At 37.3% G+C, this 15,108-nt stretch overlaps 1 protein-coding gene across 1 annotated transcript in view; it reads right to left on the bottom strand.

The window, feature by feature from the left end:
* LRP1B (LDL receptor related protein 1B) overlaps positions 1-15,108 on the bottom strand; it is a 1,972,098-nt gene that overhangs the window by 823,632 nt on the left and 1,133,358 nt on the right. The window lies entirely within an intron of this gene.

The raw sequence follows: 15,108 nt of genomic DNA, 5'->3' as shown, positions 1-15,108 counted from the left end.
GGTGGCAGGGGGTGGGGGGGGGGCGGAGGAGAGAGAGACAAGAGAGAAATTATGATTTTACTTGATAATATTTTTTCAATATTTTTTTTTCTTTCTTCAGGCATTATAATGATGCTAGAGAGAAGATATATTTTACTTTAGTTTAATTGCTGCAATGTTCTTTAGTACTTCCAAATTTGTTTTAGAAACTTTAATAATTAGAGAAAATGTTTCTTGCCCATGGAATACCTGAAAGTGTCATGAACATTAGGAAAAAAGAAAGAGCAATACTATAATGTGGTAGTCTGTTGAAATTTTAATTAGTATCTTAACAATGGGATTTTTGAAGGGATTTTCTCTATAGCACATAAAAAGGATTTCACATTCTATGCTAAATGTTTAGACTTCCCTTCATCTTTGACATTTCTTTATTTATTTCATTCTGGTAACAGGTTAATAACTAAAAAAAAAAAAAAAAGAAGAATGGCATTTTAATAAAATCTTTGAAGAATAATATCCAAAATTTTGAAAACCAAAACCACAAGAAAATTAAAGAAAAAATTCAGTACATATGATTAAAAGAATTTAATGAGGCATTCTGCATTCAAATTCAATTTATCAATTAATAATTCATACAATGCCCAGAAAACACTATTACTCAAAAACGGATGACTAAATTATAGGCTATATTTTGTAGGTAAGCATCAACAAGAATAAGAAAAGATAAATGTTAGGTATTTTTATCCTGCCAGGCTACTCTGTCCATGGAATTCTACAGATAAGAATACTGGATTGGGTATCCATTCCCTTCTCCAAGGAATCTTCCAGATGCAGGGATCAAACCTGGGTCTCCCACATTGCAGGAAGATTCCCTACCATCTGAGTCACTAGGGGGGTCCAATATATGTCAGAATAATAATGGAAAATGTGACTATAATCAGCAATATTATGTATTAATATCTAATATTATGAGATGTAATCATCAGAATCTCCCAATACTATTGTAAAATAAAGATTTTAGTAAATATTTTTCCTAGACTGAAGTTTTTGTTTTGCTTTGTTTTTGGAATAACTGCATATCCACATGGAAAAGAACTGAACTTTGATCTTAACACCATATACCAAAATTAATTCAAGATAGATCACAGACCTAAATGTAAGAGCAAAACACATATATTGTATAAAACAAAGCAAAGGAGAAAAACCTTTGTGACCTTGGGACAACACACAAAAAGCATGAACCACAATTTTAAAAAGTGATAAATAGACCTCAGAAAATTAAAATACTTTGCTTGTTGAAATAATTAAGAAGATGAAAAGGCAATATACAGCTTGGGGAAAAAAATTGCAAAGCATATATCTGACAAAGGACTTCTGTCCACATCTAATTAAGAACTTTTACAACTCAATAATGAAATAATTCAATTTTAAGGAACAGAAAAAAGATCTGTATAAGTAGTTAACAAATAATGGCCAATTTGATTGATCAATAGGGAAATACAAATTAAAATCACAGTAAGATGCTTCTATACACATATTAGAACTTCTTAAAAAGACTGAAATGCTGAGTGTTTGTAAAGATATGGTACAAGTGGGACTCGCATACATTGCTAGTGGAAGTGCAAACTAGTGCTCTCCTGGAAAACAGTTTGCCAGTGTTTTAAAAAATGTAAATATGCAGCTACTATGCAACCCAGCAATTCTACTCCTACGGGTTTTCTTAAGTGAAATAAACATATATGTCTACACAAAGATTTGTATGCAAATGTTCATAGAAGCATTCTTCAAAATAACAATAGAAAGAACTCAAATATCTATCAGCTGGTCCATGTATAAACAAAACATGGCATATGTATTAGTCTAAAGTTTTAATGTAGCAAATTTATTGTGTCTCTCATGTAGCTATAGCCACTCTGGTAGCTCAGTGGTAAAGAATCCGTCAGCCAATGCAGGAGATGCAGAATTCAATCCCTGGGTCAAGAAGATCCCCCAGAGAAGGAAATGGCAACCTACTTCAGAATTCTTGCCTGGGAAATATAGCCAGCTATTAATTCATATTTATAAAAATAATTGTCTTGCATCATTATAAAATTGAAGCAAGTGTAGGTGAGTTGCCCCTTACCTAATGAGCTGATTTGGTAGGAATTATAAAAATACAAATAAACAGAAACTTCAAATAACTGGAGTTGGGAGATCAAAAGGGAGATGTTTCACACCTTGCAGCTATAGGAAAGCCTAACAGGAAGAAGACTCTTCTTTCCTAGGGAGAACTCAGGCAAGGAAGAGCCATGGACCCTTTGTTTACTTCAGCCCTCTCAACTTCCTTTTCTCTCTATAAAAGCATCTCTTTTCCTTGCAATGAGGGAACCTGCAGGTGGCTTACCATGGCTGTGGAATCCAAATTGCAATTCATTACTGATCCCAAATAAACATCTTTGCTGGAGAAATATCTCACACTCAATTTGTCAACATTTGTCACCAATAGGTCAACATTTTGGTGGCCCTGGCAAGGACCAGAGAAGAGACCTGATGACTCCAGGACTGGGGCACATACAGGTGCAGTACCCACTATGGAGTCCTTTTGTCGCTCATTGCTTTTCCTGCTGACCCTGGAGTTTAAAGGCAAGTGTTTCTCTTGGATCTAAACTCGCACTCTTTTCTCATGTGAAGCTCTCCAGGCTTTATTCAGAATCTGCTCAAAGTTTTCATCTTTCTGGTTAAGACTTTGTTTTGTATGTGAGTACCTGTTTGGCACTTGGGTCTGATTTCAATATCAGACTGTTGCACTGAAACTGGCCTATTCCCTTCAGAACAGGGGCTGCTGCTTCTGAAGCTGGCTAACCTTCAATCCATTCCTTTGAAAACAGGGGTTCTCTGCAACAGTGCCAGGATTTTCAGCCTTTGGCCTATTCTTTTGAAAAGACTATTCTCTGGAAACTGTCTGAAAAAGCCTTTAGCCTGGATCCTTTAAGCTGTTTCCTTTGAATTTGCTGGGATTGTCTTGCAAGCTGTCTGAATTGAACCACTTGTGCTGCAAGCTGTTTAAGCTGTTTGAAAGAGATTCTTTACTCTAGAGGAAAAACCTCAAGGAAATGAGAACCCAACCCACTTATCTAAGTATTTTGAGCCCCTACCTTCCCCAGTTCTTACAGGGACTCAGGCCAATTTGATGTTTAAAACCCATGGTCCTTCCTCATGTGATGTGAAAGCTGCTCAGTCATGTCTAACTCTTTGCGACCCCTTGGACTGGAGCCTTCCAGGCTACTCTGTCCATGAAAATCTCCAAGCAAGAATACTACAGTGGGTAGCCTATCCCTTCTCCAGCAGATTTTCTTGACCCAGGAATCAAACCGTGGTCTCTTGCATTGCAGACGGATTCTCTATCAGCTGAGCTACCAGGGTTTCTCACAGGCATTTCTAAATAAATGGACCAACCTGACCTAAGGCACTTTAAAATATGATTGACCATTATGGGTAACTCCTGAAATCATAAAATTTAATTTCCTTAAAGCCCAACTGGGCTACAATAGCTTAAAATTTTCCAGAATTGACTGGAATGCTTATTTCAATTGGCATTTTGAGGTTTCCCAACATTATCAAGAGACTAAAATTGCCTTTCTGCAAAATAAGATCTTAAAATTTACCCAGAAAAACAAATGATTAAAGAAAGATAAAGCAACTCTCAGTGCCCCAAGGTCCTTCTTCCTTGGCTTATCTCAGGCTCCACCTTTGGTGCTATCTTCCTCCTTCCTTTCTATGCCTCCACTATACTCTCAGTCCCCCTATACACATTCTCTGGACAAATTTCCCATTATCTCTGAAACTCTTCCCATTCTCTTCTCTTCTGAGCTCGTCAGAGCATAATTCTTTCAAATAAGCCTTTTGAGGATACAGAGGCTAAATCTTTAATATCTTATATTCCCTGGACTAAAGCTGAGCTGTGAGGCATAGTCAAAGACTTCCCCAAAGTAAACAAACATCCTCACACTTTTGCTGAGGAATTTAATATAGCCATTCAAACTTATAAACCTGGTTTATCTAACTTACATCAGCGAGTTCATCTGCTCATCAGTGAAGGCCAGGCCCAGCATTGGGTGAAAACTGCTGATTGAGAAAGTCTTGAAACATGCTCAGGATTACAGTCAGAACAATCTGCTATCTTATTATGTGATCAGGTTCAGAAAATTGCTAAGCGACTGCACCAAGTAATTCCTAGGGCTTTTCCAAAGCCTGTGGATCAGAACAAAATTCAGGCTTGCACACAGATTCTGATCAATCTGTTCATAAAAATCACAACTGACTTCAGACTTTTTAAACAAAATTCTGATCTTCCTTCAAATGTTGATTAACTTCACTAGCTTTTAACTCTATATTAATTGTGGATTGAAATGAGATCTCTTCCTTCTAGTAAAAAGTATTACAATTGTCAACTACAAATTGGTGATGGCCAAGGAAATTCCCCATCAGCCTCTGTGAAATCTGAACCCTGTGCTGCTGCCGCTGTTGGTCTGTTGCAGCCCTAAAGGGAGTTCAGGGTGGAGAGTGAGGAATTCTGTGCTTCAGGGAAACTGGTGGAACAGGCTTTACAGAATTAGATATTTTCAGTTAAACTGACTTCATGATCCTAATCCTTGCATTCTCTCATATCTAGAAAAGACCTTCCAGGTGACATCAGCTCCTCATGACCAGCAGAAAATATTTAGCAAAATATGTGCTAGATTGCACTGAACTCCCCTTTCACCAAAATATTATATATTGACCTCCCCCAATGCCTCTTTGGAGTAGTTTCTCAGAGCTGAGATGCTGTCTCCCAGGTTGAAGTCCTCATTTTGTCCCAAATAAAACTTAATTTGCAACTCTTACATTGTGCATTTTTTTAGGTGATAAGATGAAATGGGAAACTTATGTTCACTTCAGATTTAGTTAATCTGACAAAATGGCTTCCTTTTACTCTATACGAATCACTTCAAAGGAAGACCTCAAAAATTATTGTAATTGTCAACTCCAACAAATGAAATCTCCTAAACAAAACCAAAATCCTCTTAGTTTTTGTTATTATTGCATAGAACCAGGACATTAGAAAATAGATTGTTACAAATATAAGTGCTGAAGATATCTTACACCCTCTAACCAGCTTTCCAACATACACCAGTTCTCAGTGGTGGGTCTCTTTGGAACTAGAGGGACTCTTCCCAATCCTCCCTCTTTCTTGTCTTGGAGAAACATTTTTCCAATGAGAGGATAAATATCTTTCAGTCCTATTGGATACCATACTCTCAGATCTCAAGCTCACCACCATAAAACAGCCCTACTTTGGAGTAATAAAACAGCTCAAATAGTGAGGATCTCTAATAAACCTCAAGAAGTTCTGAACATATTCCCTTCTGTTAGCCATTTAAGAGATACACACCCTTTTCTCCTTAGCTCCTCTTGCTGTTTTGTACTCTCTAAGTCATGTCCAACTCTTTGTGACCCCAGGGAATATAGCCTGCCAGGCTCCTCTGTCCATAAGGTTTCCCAGGCAAGAAATACTGGAGTGGGTTGCCATTTCCTTCTCCAGTAGATCTTATCAATAGGGATCAAACTCATGTCTCCTGCCTTGGCAGGTGGATTCTTTACCACTGAGCCACCTATTCATTTATTTGGCTGTAAGTAAGTAAGCCCCTATCCATTTATTAGGCTAAAACTTCTTAGACAAGTATGCCAGAATTTCTTTCTCCCAAAAGGGGAAAACAATTCCAGAAATTAACAGTGTCATCAAAGAACCAACCAAGTGAATTAAATGAGTCTTTGACATTTTTTATTTGCTATCTCTGTTGGTACCAGACCTGATTCTGGAAATATTGATCATTTGTCCCTATTGAATCAGCTATCACTTTCTTTAAGGGCAAAATCTCCAACTGATGCTTACAAAATTAATAGTGTATCCCATCAAAATTTAAAACAGAATCCTCAAAACTTCTTTCTAGAATTAATCAATACCCTACAGGTAAACCTTCAAGGCATAAAGCCAATAATGGAACAATACAGGCTCAAGGCCTCATTATCCCTGTACTAGCCACTGTAACACTCCATTTTACCAGTGAGAAAAACAAAGTTCCGAAGGTGGAGTAGTAAACAATACTGTTATCCTTCAATACCTCATTATTCCTCTCATAGGGTACTTTCATCCATTTCCAGCAGAATAAAGTTCTTCACTGTAACTAATTTTCACAGTGCATTCTTTAGTATTCTAGCTGATGAAGATAGCCAACACTTCTTTGCCTTTGGTTGAGAAGAAAAAATAAATCACCTGGACAATAATGCCTCGGAGTTGTATCAAGAGTCCTTATTTTCTACAAATCCTGAAGGCTGATATGAATGATATAAAGTTCTCCAAAGGTTTTACTTTGCTGTGATATGTGATTTGCTTCTTTGCCCTCCTTCTCAAGCCTCTCTCTCAGGAAGGCAGCTTCAACTTAATTAAGCTTTTAGACTTAAAGGGACTTAAGGTTGCCAACGAAAAACGATTATAGTTTGCCCAAACCCTGGTTCAATACTGTGGCCATTCAGTACCAGAACAAGGGCTATACTTAGATCTAGATACACTTCATGGAACTTAGGACACCTAAAATCCCAAACTAAGGGGAACTTCAAGGTTTTCCTAGGCCAATTGTTTATTGTTGAAATTGGATTCCACATTTCTTATGTTTTAAAACTAAGTTTCTTTAAAATAAAAATTCTTATGTTTTTCTCAACAGTAACAACCTCACCCAATTTTGTGGGAAAAACTGGATGACATAGCCTTCAAGGCTCTAAAGGAGAGCTTGATGAATCCACCTGCCTTTGGGCATCCCAATTATCAGATTCCCTTTTACTCTTTCGTATGAGACAAGAAAGGGAATAACTTTGGGGTACTCACCCCAAAACTCAAGGACCACCATCTGCCCATTGGGTATTATAGCCAGCAACTGGACCCTGTGGCACATGGATACCTCTCTTGCCTGAGAATCATTGCAGCCACTGCCCTTTTGGTTAAGGCCACTGAGAAAATTATTGTGGCGTGTCCTTTAATTATCTTTGTATGTCATGAAGTAGAAGTCCTCCAAGATTCTCATCACACTCAACATTTCTCAGCTAGCTGCCTCATATCCCAAAATGTCCCTTTGTTATCTGTCCTGCCCATAACTCTTTTACATGATAATAACTTTTATCTGGCTACTCTTCTCCCTTCTGTCACCAAGATGTCCTTCATGACTGGTTAATGTTGATAGACAACCTCCTGACTCCCTGTAATGAAATGATCTGAAAGAAACTCCATTGGATAATGTTGACTGCTCATGGTTCAATGATGGTTCTTATTTAAAAGGTGACAATGACAAATACCATGCTGATTAAGTTATTATAACTCCTTTTGATATTGTTAAGGCAGCAGCTTTACCTATGGCTACTTTGGCCCAGTAGGTTGAATTACATACTCTTACACAGGCTTGTACTTTAGTCAAGGACAAAACGGCCAGTGTTTATACTGATAGAGATATGCTTTCAGAGTACCTAATGATTTTGGAATGTAGTGGAAGCAATGTTCCTTCCTTATTTCTAGTGGAAATAAAATTTAAAACAGTACCTATATTCAAAAATTATTGAACACAGTAATTTTACCTGCCATTTTAGCTATTATTAAGATTCTGGGGCATGTTAAACTTGACTTTCTGGAAATTAAGGGAAATCACCTTGCTGATATTTCTGCAAGGAATGCTATCCTTAAAGGGACCAACAACAGCCAAACCTCTGTCATTATCCACAGGGATATTTCCTCAAATGATACTTTAGAAAAAAACTGGCTATAGAAGCCTCAAAATTGGATTCAGTAAAAGGAAAAAACAAGATTGGAAATGTAACAATTGTTTGTTTGGGAAAAAGAGGAAGGTATGGTTTGGATCAAATAACTCAGTCCTATCAGAAACTCTAAAAAACCCACTTCTCATCACAGTACATACACCAAACCAACGGTCTATTGACAAAATGATGAATAAATATCGTTAGGGAAACATTAACAAAGCTGCAAAAAGTGCCTACCTCAATTGTCCTAGTTGTCCAAAGTACACCCCATGGAAGACCTTGTACTGCTTCAAGATAGTTTAAAGTGCCTACTGGACCATTCAAAGTCTAGTAGATGGATTTCATAAACTTCCTCCATCTCATGGATATAAATATATTTACACCACTGTCTGCATGTTTTCCCACTGGACTGAAGCCTTCCCCTACAGACAGGCTACTGCATTTTCTGCGACTAAAGTCCTTTGTCCTAAATTGCTTCAGTTGTATCTGACTCTTTGCGACCCTATGGACTGTAACCCACTAGGCTTCTCTGTCCTTTAGATTCTCCAAGGAAGAATACTGGAGTGCATTGTCATGCCCTTCTTTAGGGGATCTTCCCAACTCAGGGACAACCTGCATCTCCTACATCTTGGGCACTGGCAAGTCTTTTAGGGAAGTGAAAGTGCAAGTTGCTCAGTCATGTCCAACTCTTTGCCATCCCATGTACTATACGCCCATGGAATTCTCCAGGCCAGAATACTGGAGTGGGTAGACTCCCTTCTCCAGGGGACATTCCCAACCCAGGGATTGAACCCAGGTCTCCCACATTGCAAGAGGGTTCTTTACTAGCTGAGCCACAAGGGAAGCTCTCTTTTAGGGAAAGATTACCCCTATCTGGAGAAATTTCTCTCAAACTTCATAGTAATCTGGGAACCCGGTTTTAAGGCCAGATGCTTTGATAAGCCTGTAATGTTTGGCTGGTTTTTCACCACTTTCACTATGTTTACAACCCTCAATCCTCATGTTTAGCTGAGCACATTAATAACATTTATTGCTACCAACTAACAAAATTTGTAAAGGTTGTCTAAATACCTTGGCCAAAAGCATTGCCATTGGTTCTTTTAAATGTCAGATCCACCTTTTTTGGGATTCATAAACTCTCACTCTTCGAGATAGTCCTAGGCTGCCCTATGTATTTGGTTCCTGCTTTTATTTCATCCATAACTGATAAAAGGAGACATAGTCTAGTATTACAAAGGACTTCTTATTTCCATTAAAAATAACCATATTTTGGTAAAGCAGTCATTTCACAGTGTGCCCTTAGGAGAAAAAGACTTGTAACTTAGAGATTTTGTCTACTGGAAAAGATACTGCCAGAAGCATTCTCCTCAACCTCATCAGAAAGACCATACCAAGGACTGCTAACCAGCCCTTGTGCCACCATACTTTAAGGACAGACTCTTGGATTCATGTGACAAACCTAGTGAAGTCTGTGAACCCTGGCTGAATGTGCACATCACCTGGTGACCTGAAAGTAAAGATTTCCCAGAATTGTGAGGCAGTTGTTATCTAAAAGCACAACTTTCCAAAGACATCTTTGATGCTGACATAAAGATTCAGATAATCTACAATGTCCAGGATCCTGAAAATGTATGGACTTTAAATTAAAAAAAAAAAAAAATTATCCCTCCAGACCCTCCTTGTTACTCACATGTGACCTAAGGTTTCTAGTCTGAGACACTACATCCAAAAATGGTCCTTCCTGACACGGAAGGGCATAAAAGCCACTGAAACTAGAAAACCTGACTGTTGATCAGTTATGCTTTCAGAACAAGATCTTAATCAAAGGATACAAATGTAAAAAATAATAATAATAAATAGAATTCTCAGTTAAATACAGTTGGGAGAGCTCTTATATCCTGCAATAAAAGTAGAGCCCAATAGGAGAATAAAGACACTTCTTTGCTGGAAAGAAAACAGCCAATGAAAATCTTTGGACCATTTTTGTTTTACTACAGCCCTCCCAAATTTCTTTTCCTTTCTACGAAAGTGTTATCCTTCCCTTCCTATGTGAGAACTTGCATATTGCTGACCACAGTCACAGACGCTATATTGCAATGTTCTGCTGATCCTGAATAAACCCATTCATCTTCATTGGAGAAACATCTGTAAGTCAGTCAGTTTCAGGCCAATAGGATCATGTGGTTATGAGTTAAGATTAGACTGAGTTAAGGTCAAAGGTAATAATAACACTTCTATCACCAAGCCAGCCACCTAATCTTTTGAGATCTCTATTTGTTCACCTGAAAAGTAGAGCTCCCTTAGGGTTATTGGGAGGAATAAATTGGATATGTGCAAATGATTATTCTCCTTACAATTTTGTTATTATTTTCTATGATATATACTGAATAATTCATCACTAATATTTTAATATATTTAAAGACTTTCAGCAACCTATGTCAGGTGATACAGTATTTTAAAGATGCATGAAATGGACAGGCTTCTACTTCCCAAGTATTCTCAAACTAGTCATGCTGAAATAATGACACCACCAACAACAAAATGATAAAAATTATCCCTACTGAAGTAAAAGTAAAGAAGTTCTGTTGGTTGAGAATAAGAATTTCAATTTACCCAAAACTTCATTTCCAAAAGTAGCTACTCCTAAAAACACATAATAATCACACACAATTTAAAGAGAAGGGGCAGAATTTAGATTGGCCTTGAAGTCTCTTTCAGAAACAACACTTTCTTTGTCTATTTTCCTAGGCATCCAAATTATTTTGACTTGGGATATACAGAGTCTTCATAATTTAATGAAATACTGGGTGCAAAAACATAATCAATAAAGATGGCAGAGTCTGTGAACATTTAGGCAATATATATGAAATGTGATAAAGCCACTTCCTGCCATATTTAATTGGGTATTTGCAGAATACCCTATTTATATGAGTTAACTATTAGTGTGTTAAAGAAGACTGAGGCGGCTTTCAAAAACAGTCAGTTGTAGCGGACAGTCAGTTGTAGGGGACTTTAAAAAGGCAACTTGAAAACTGTGTGATTTTGTATTCAAGAAAAAAATGAAGACAAGTCAAATGAAATTTGAAGGTTTTTTCAGCGCTCCAAGTAAATCTATGATGAAGGGAGCAACTTCCATACAACAGTGAATGGCCTTTGGTTATTTATCCTAGCACTTAACTTTCCATGAAAATAAAACTAAACACGTTTTGGTCAGCTTAATTTTATAACTTGTAATATGAGCTCAACAAATAACATATAAAAGCTGAGCTTCAGGTGATTCTCACTCAATGATTCCAAATAATTAATAAATAATGGAAGGTATATCCTATTGATTTTTTTGTACATTCTTTAAATTAAGAGTTGAAGACTGGCAGCTCTGATATTGAATCTATCCCTAGGTATGTTTACTTTGGTAAACATACTATTGACCTTTCTAAAAATTGAAAGATTTCCTATAAAAAGCTAGCTTTTCCAGATTCTTAAAAAGTAAGATTCTTAGGTTAGCACTCTCACAAGGTAACAACTATTGTCTGTTTTATACAGAGCTGGACTGAATTGTATTAATGGTTACCTGTTATAATGGAGAGACAAAGATACTCCTTTACAATTTACTTTTTTCTGTAATGGATATTTTTTCCTTGCTAGAGGTGGGCAGTGAGGCAACTCCTAATTCCCTTTTGTTTTTCAGTCAACTTCTGAGAAACTGTAGGAAAGATTTTACTTGACTCTTGCTTCAATATTAATACTAATTTTACTGTAGTGTATATTGGTTTTTCTGCTTTATGAGTAATTTCTATGAATATTTGTGAACAGCCCTAAATTCATCTCTCTCTCTTTGCAATAGCTTTTTAGAATTTAGTGTCAAATTTATGGATCATTTTTCATGATTTTCATGAATTTGTTCGGACCAATCTCACTCTCAGATTTATTTATGTTACTAATCCTTATCCTGCCTTTGTTTGAGACCGACCTCTTTATAACCTTTAACTTTTCCAGGTTATAACTTAGATCCTTTCTGGAAATGATCAGCTCAGTTCAGTTCAGTTCAGTCACTGAGTCGTGTCCCACTCTTTGCAACCCCATGAATCACAGCACGCCAGGCCTCCCTGTCCATCACCAACTCCCAGAATTCACTCAAACTCACATCCATTGAGTCAGTGATGCCATCCAGGCATCTCATCCTCTGAGGTCCCCTTCTTCTCCTGCCCCCAATCCCTCTCAGCATCAGAGTCTTTTCCAATGAGTCAACTCTTTGCATGAGGTGGCCAAAGTACTGGAGTTTCAGCTTTAGCATCATTCCTTCCAAAGAACACCCTGGGCTGATCTCCTTCAGAATGGACTGGTTGGATCTCCTTGCAGTCCAAGGGACTCTCAAGAGTCTTCTCCAACACCACAGTTCAAAAGCATTAATTCTTCGGTGCTCAGCTTTCTTCACAGTCTAACTCTCGCATCCATACATGACCACTGGAAAAACCATAGCCTTGACTAGTCAGACATTTGTTGGCAAAGTAATGTCTCTGCTTTTTGATATGCTATCTAGGTAGGTCATAACTTTTCTTCCAAGGAGCAAACATCTTTTAATTTCATGGCTGCAGTCACCATCTACAGTGATTTTGGAGCCCCAAAAAATAAAGTTTGACACTGTTTCCACTGTCTCCCCATCAATTTCCAATGAAGTGATGGGACCAGATACCATGATATTCGTTTTCTGAATGTTGAACTTTAAGCCAACTTTTTCACTCTCCTCTTTCACTTTCATCAAGAGGCTTTTTAGTTCCTCTTCACTTTCTGCCATAAGGGTGGTGTCATCTGCATATCTGAGGTTATTGATATTTCTCCCAGCAATCTTGATTCCAGCTTCTGCTTCTTCCAGCCCAGCATTTCTCGTGATGTACTCTGCATATAAGTTAAATAAGCAGGGTGACAATATATAGCCTTGATGTATTTCTTTTCCTATTTGGAACCAGTCTGTTGTTCCATGTCCAGTTCTAACTGTTGCTTCCTGACCTGCATAGAAGTTTCTCAAGAGGCATGGCAGGTGGTCTGGTATTCCCATCTCTTTCAGAATTTTCCACAGTTTATTGGCTTTGGCATAGTCAATAAAGCAGAAATAGATGTTTTTCTGGAACTCTCTTGCTTTTTCCATGATCCAGCAGATGTTGGCAGTTTGATCTCTTGTTCCTCTGCCTTTTCTAAAACCAGCTTGAACATCTGGAAGTTCACGGTTCACGTATTGCTGAAGCCTGGCTTGGAGAATTTTGAGCATTACTTTACTAGCGTGTGAGATGAGTGCAACTGTGCAGTAGCTTGAGCATTCTTTGGCATTGCCTTTCTTTGGGATTGGAATGAAAACTGACCTTTTCCACTTCTGTGGCCACTGCTGAGTTTTCCAAATTTGCTGGCATATTGAGTGTAGCACTTTCACAGCATCATCTTTCAGGATTTAAGACAGCTCAACTGGAATTCCATCACCTCCACTAGCTTTGTTTGTAGTGATGCTTTCTAAGGCCCACTTGACTTCACATTCCACGATGTCTGGCTCTAGGTGAACGATCATCCCATCATGATTATCTTGGTTGTGAAGATCTTTTTTGTACAGTTCTTTGTATTCTTGCCACCTCTTCTAAATATCTTCTGCTTCTGTTAGGTCCATACCATTTCTGTCCTTTATCAAGTCCATCTTTGCATGAAATGTTCCCTTGGTATCTCTAGTTTTCTTGAAGAGATCTCTAGTCTTTCCCATTCTGTTCTTTTCCTCTATTTCTTTGCATTGATCGCTGAAGAAGGCTTTCTTATCTCTTCTTGCTATTCTTTGGAACTCTGCATTTAGATGCTTACATTTTTCCTTTTCTCCTTTGCTTTTTGCTTCTCTTCTTTTCACAGCTATTTCACAGACAGCCATTTTGCTTTTTTGCATTTCTTTTCCATGTGTATGGTCTTGATCCCTGTCTCCTGTACAATGTCACGAACTTCAGTCCATAGTTTATCAGGCACTCTATCTATGAGATCTAGGCCCTTAAATCTATTTCTCACTTCCACTGTATAATCATAACGGATTTGATTTAGGTCATACCTGAATGGTCTAGTGGTTTTTCCTACTTTCTTCAATTTAAGTCTGAATTTGGCAATAAGGAGCTCATGATCTGAGCCACAGTCAGCTCCTGGTCTTGTTTTTGCTGACTGTATAGAGCTTCTCCATCTTTGGCTGCAAAGAATATAATCAATCTGATTTCAGTGTTGACCATCTCATGATGTCCATGTGTAGAGTCTTCTCTTGTGTTGTTGGAAGAGGGTGTTTGCTATGATCAGAGGGCTACATAAATAAGTAAACATAATAGTAATACACAAGGAAATCTTGAGAAGAAATAACACATTTTGCATTTAAAATGACCTACTTTTGAAACATTTTGTTAGCCTTAGTAAAATTAAATCACATATACCAAATTCTATTCCATATATCAATTCCTCTCTCATCTTTTTTCTTTTAATGATAATTTTGACTCAGAAACGTCAGTAGTAAGGGGAGGAATTCCATGTTACACTAATAATTATCGTGAGGGCGATGCTTTGCCTCTTTTAAACATTTTGGACTTAGTTTCAAAGGTCTAGTTCTTTTGAATTATTTCCTCAACAATTAACTCAATGACTTAATGGGAAATTCTCAAGAAGATTAAATAAACTTAGAAATCTAAATAGAAAAACATTTCAAAAATAGACTTGTGAAATATAAATCACTGCTTGTGGAGAACGGATTGCTTCTCATGATCCTGGAATATGGTAACTTTACATATAGAATCATAGTCTTTTAGCTCAATGGTATTTACAGCTGATAATAAGTTATGACTACACAGATCAAAGCATAATCTATGAAGGGAGAGCAAGCTGCTACTGTTTGTGGGTTTTAAAACTGTATTTGCCTTGCTTTGCTTTGCTTGGTATTGTTTGGTTTATCCATTTGTGCTTCATAAGTGAATACACTCATTCATTTTATTATTCTAAATAAACATTTATCTTTTAAATTTACATACAAAAGTGATATTTCCTTGAGGCTTTTCTTTCCTTCTGTCTTTTCTTTTTTTCTCTCATAAACTATCCATATCTAAACCTCTGTGAACTGGTATACTATCTATTAAGAGGTATCACAAATAGCCATATTACATCAACTTTAAAATAAGTATATCATCTGGAGAAGGAAATATGATATACCATCATAAAACATTCAAATCTAAATGGTGAGTCAATTCTCCTTTAGATTGCCTTCTTGTTTACATTTCATCTATTAATTTCTCAGATGTCTCTCTGAGAAGG

This window comes from Capricornis sumatraensis, chromosome 3 (genome assembly GCF_032405125.1).
Source record: "Capricornis sumatraensis isolate serow.1 chromosome 3, serow.2, whole genome shotgun sequence".
Lineage (NCBI taxonomy): Eukaryota > Metazoa > Chordata > Mammalia > Artiodactyla > Bovidae > Capricornis > Capricornis sumatraensis.
This window is presented reverse-complemented; position numbering and strand designations above follow the sequence as displayed.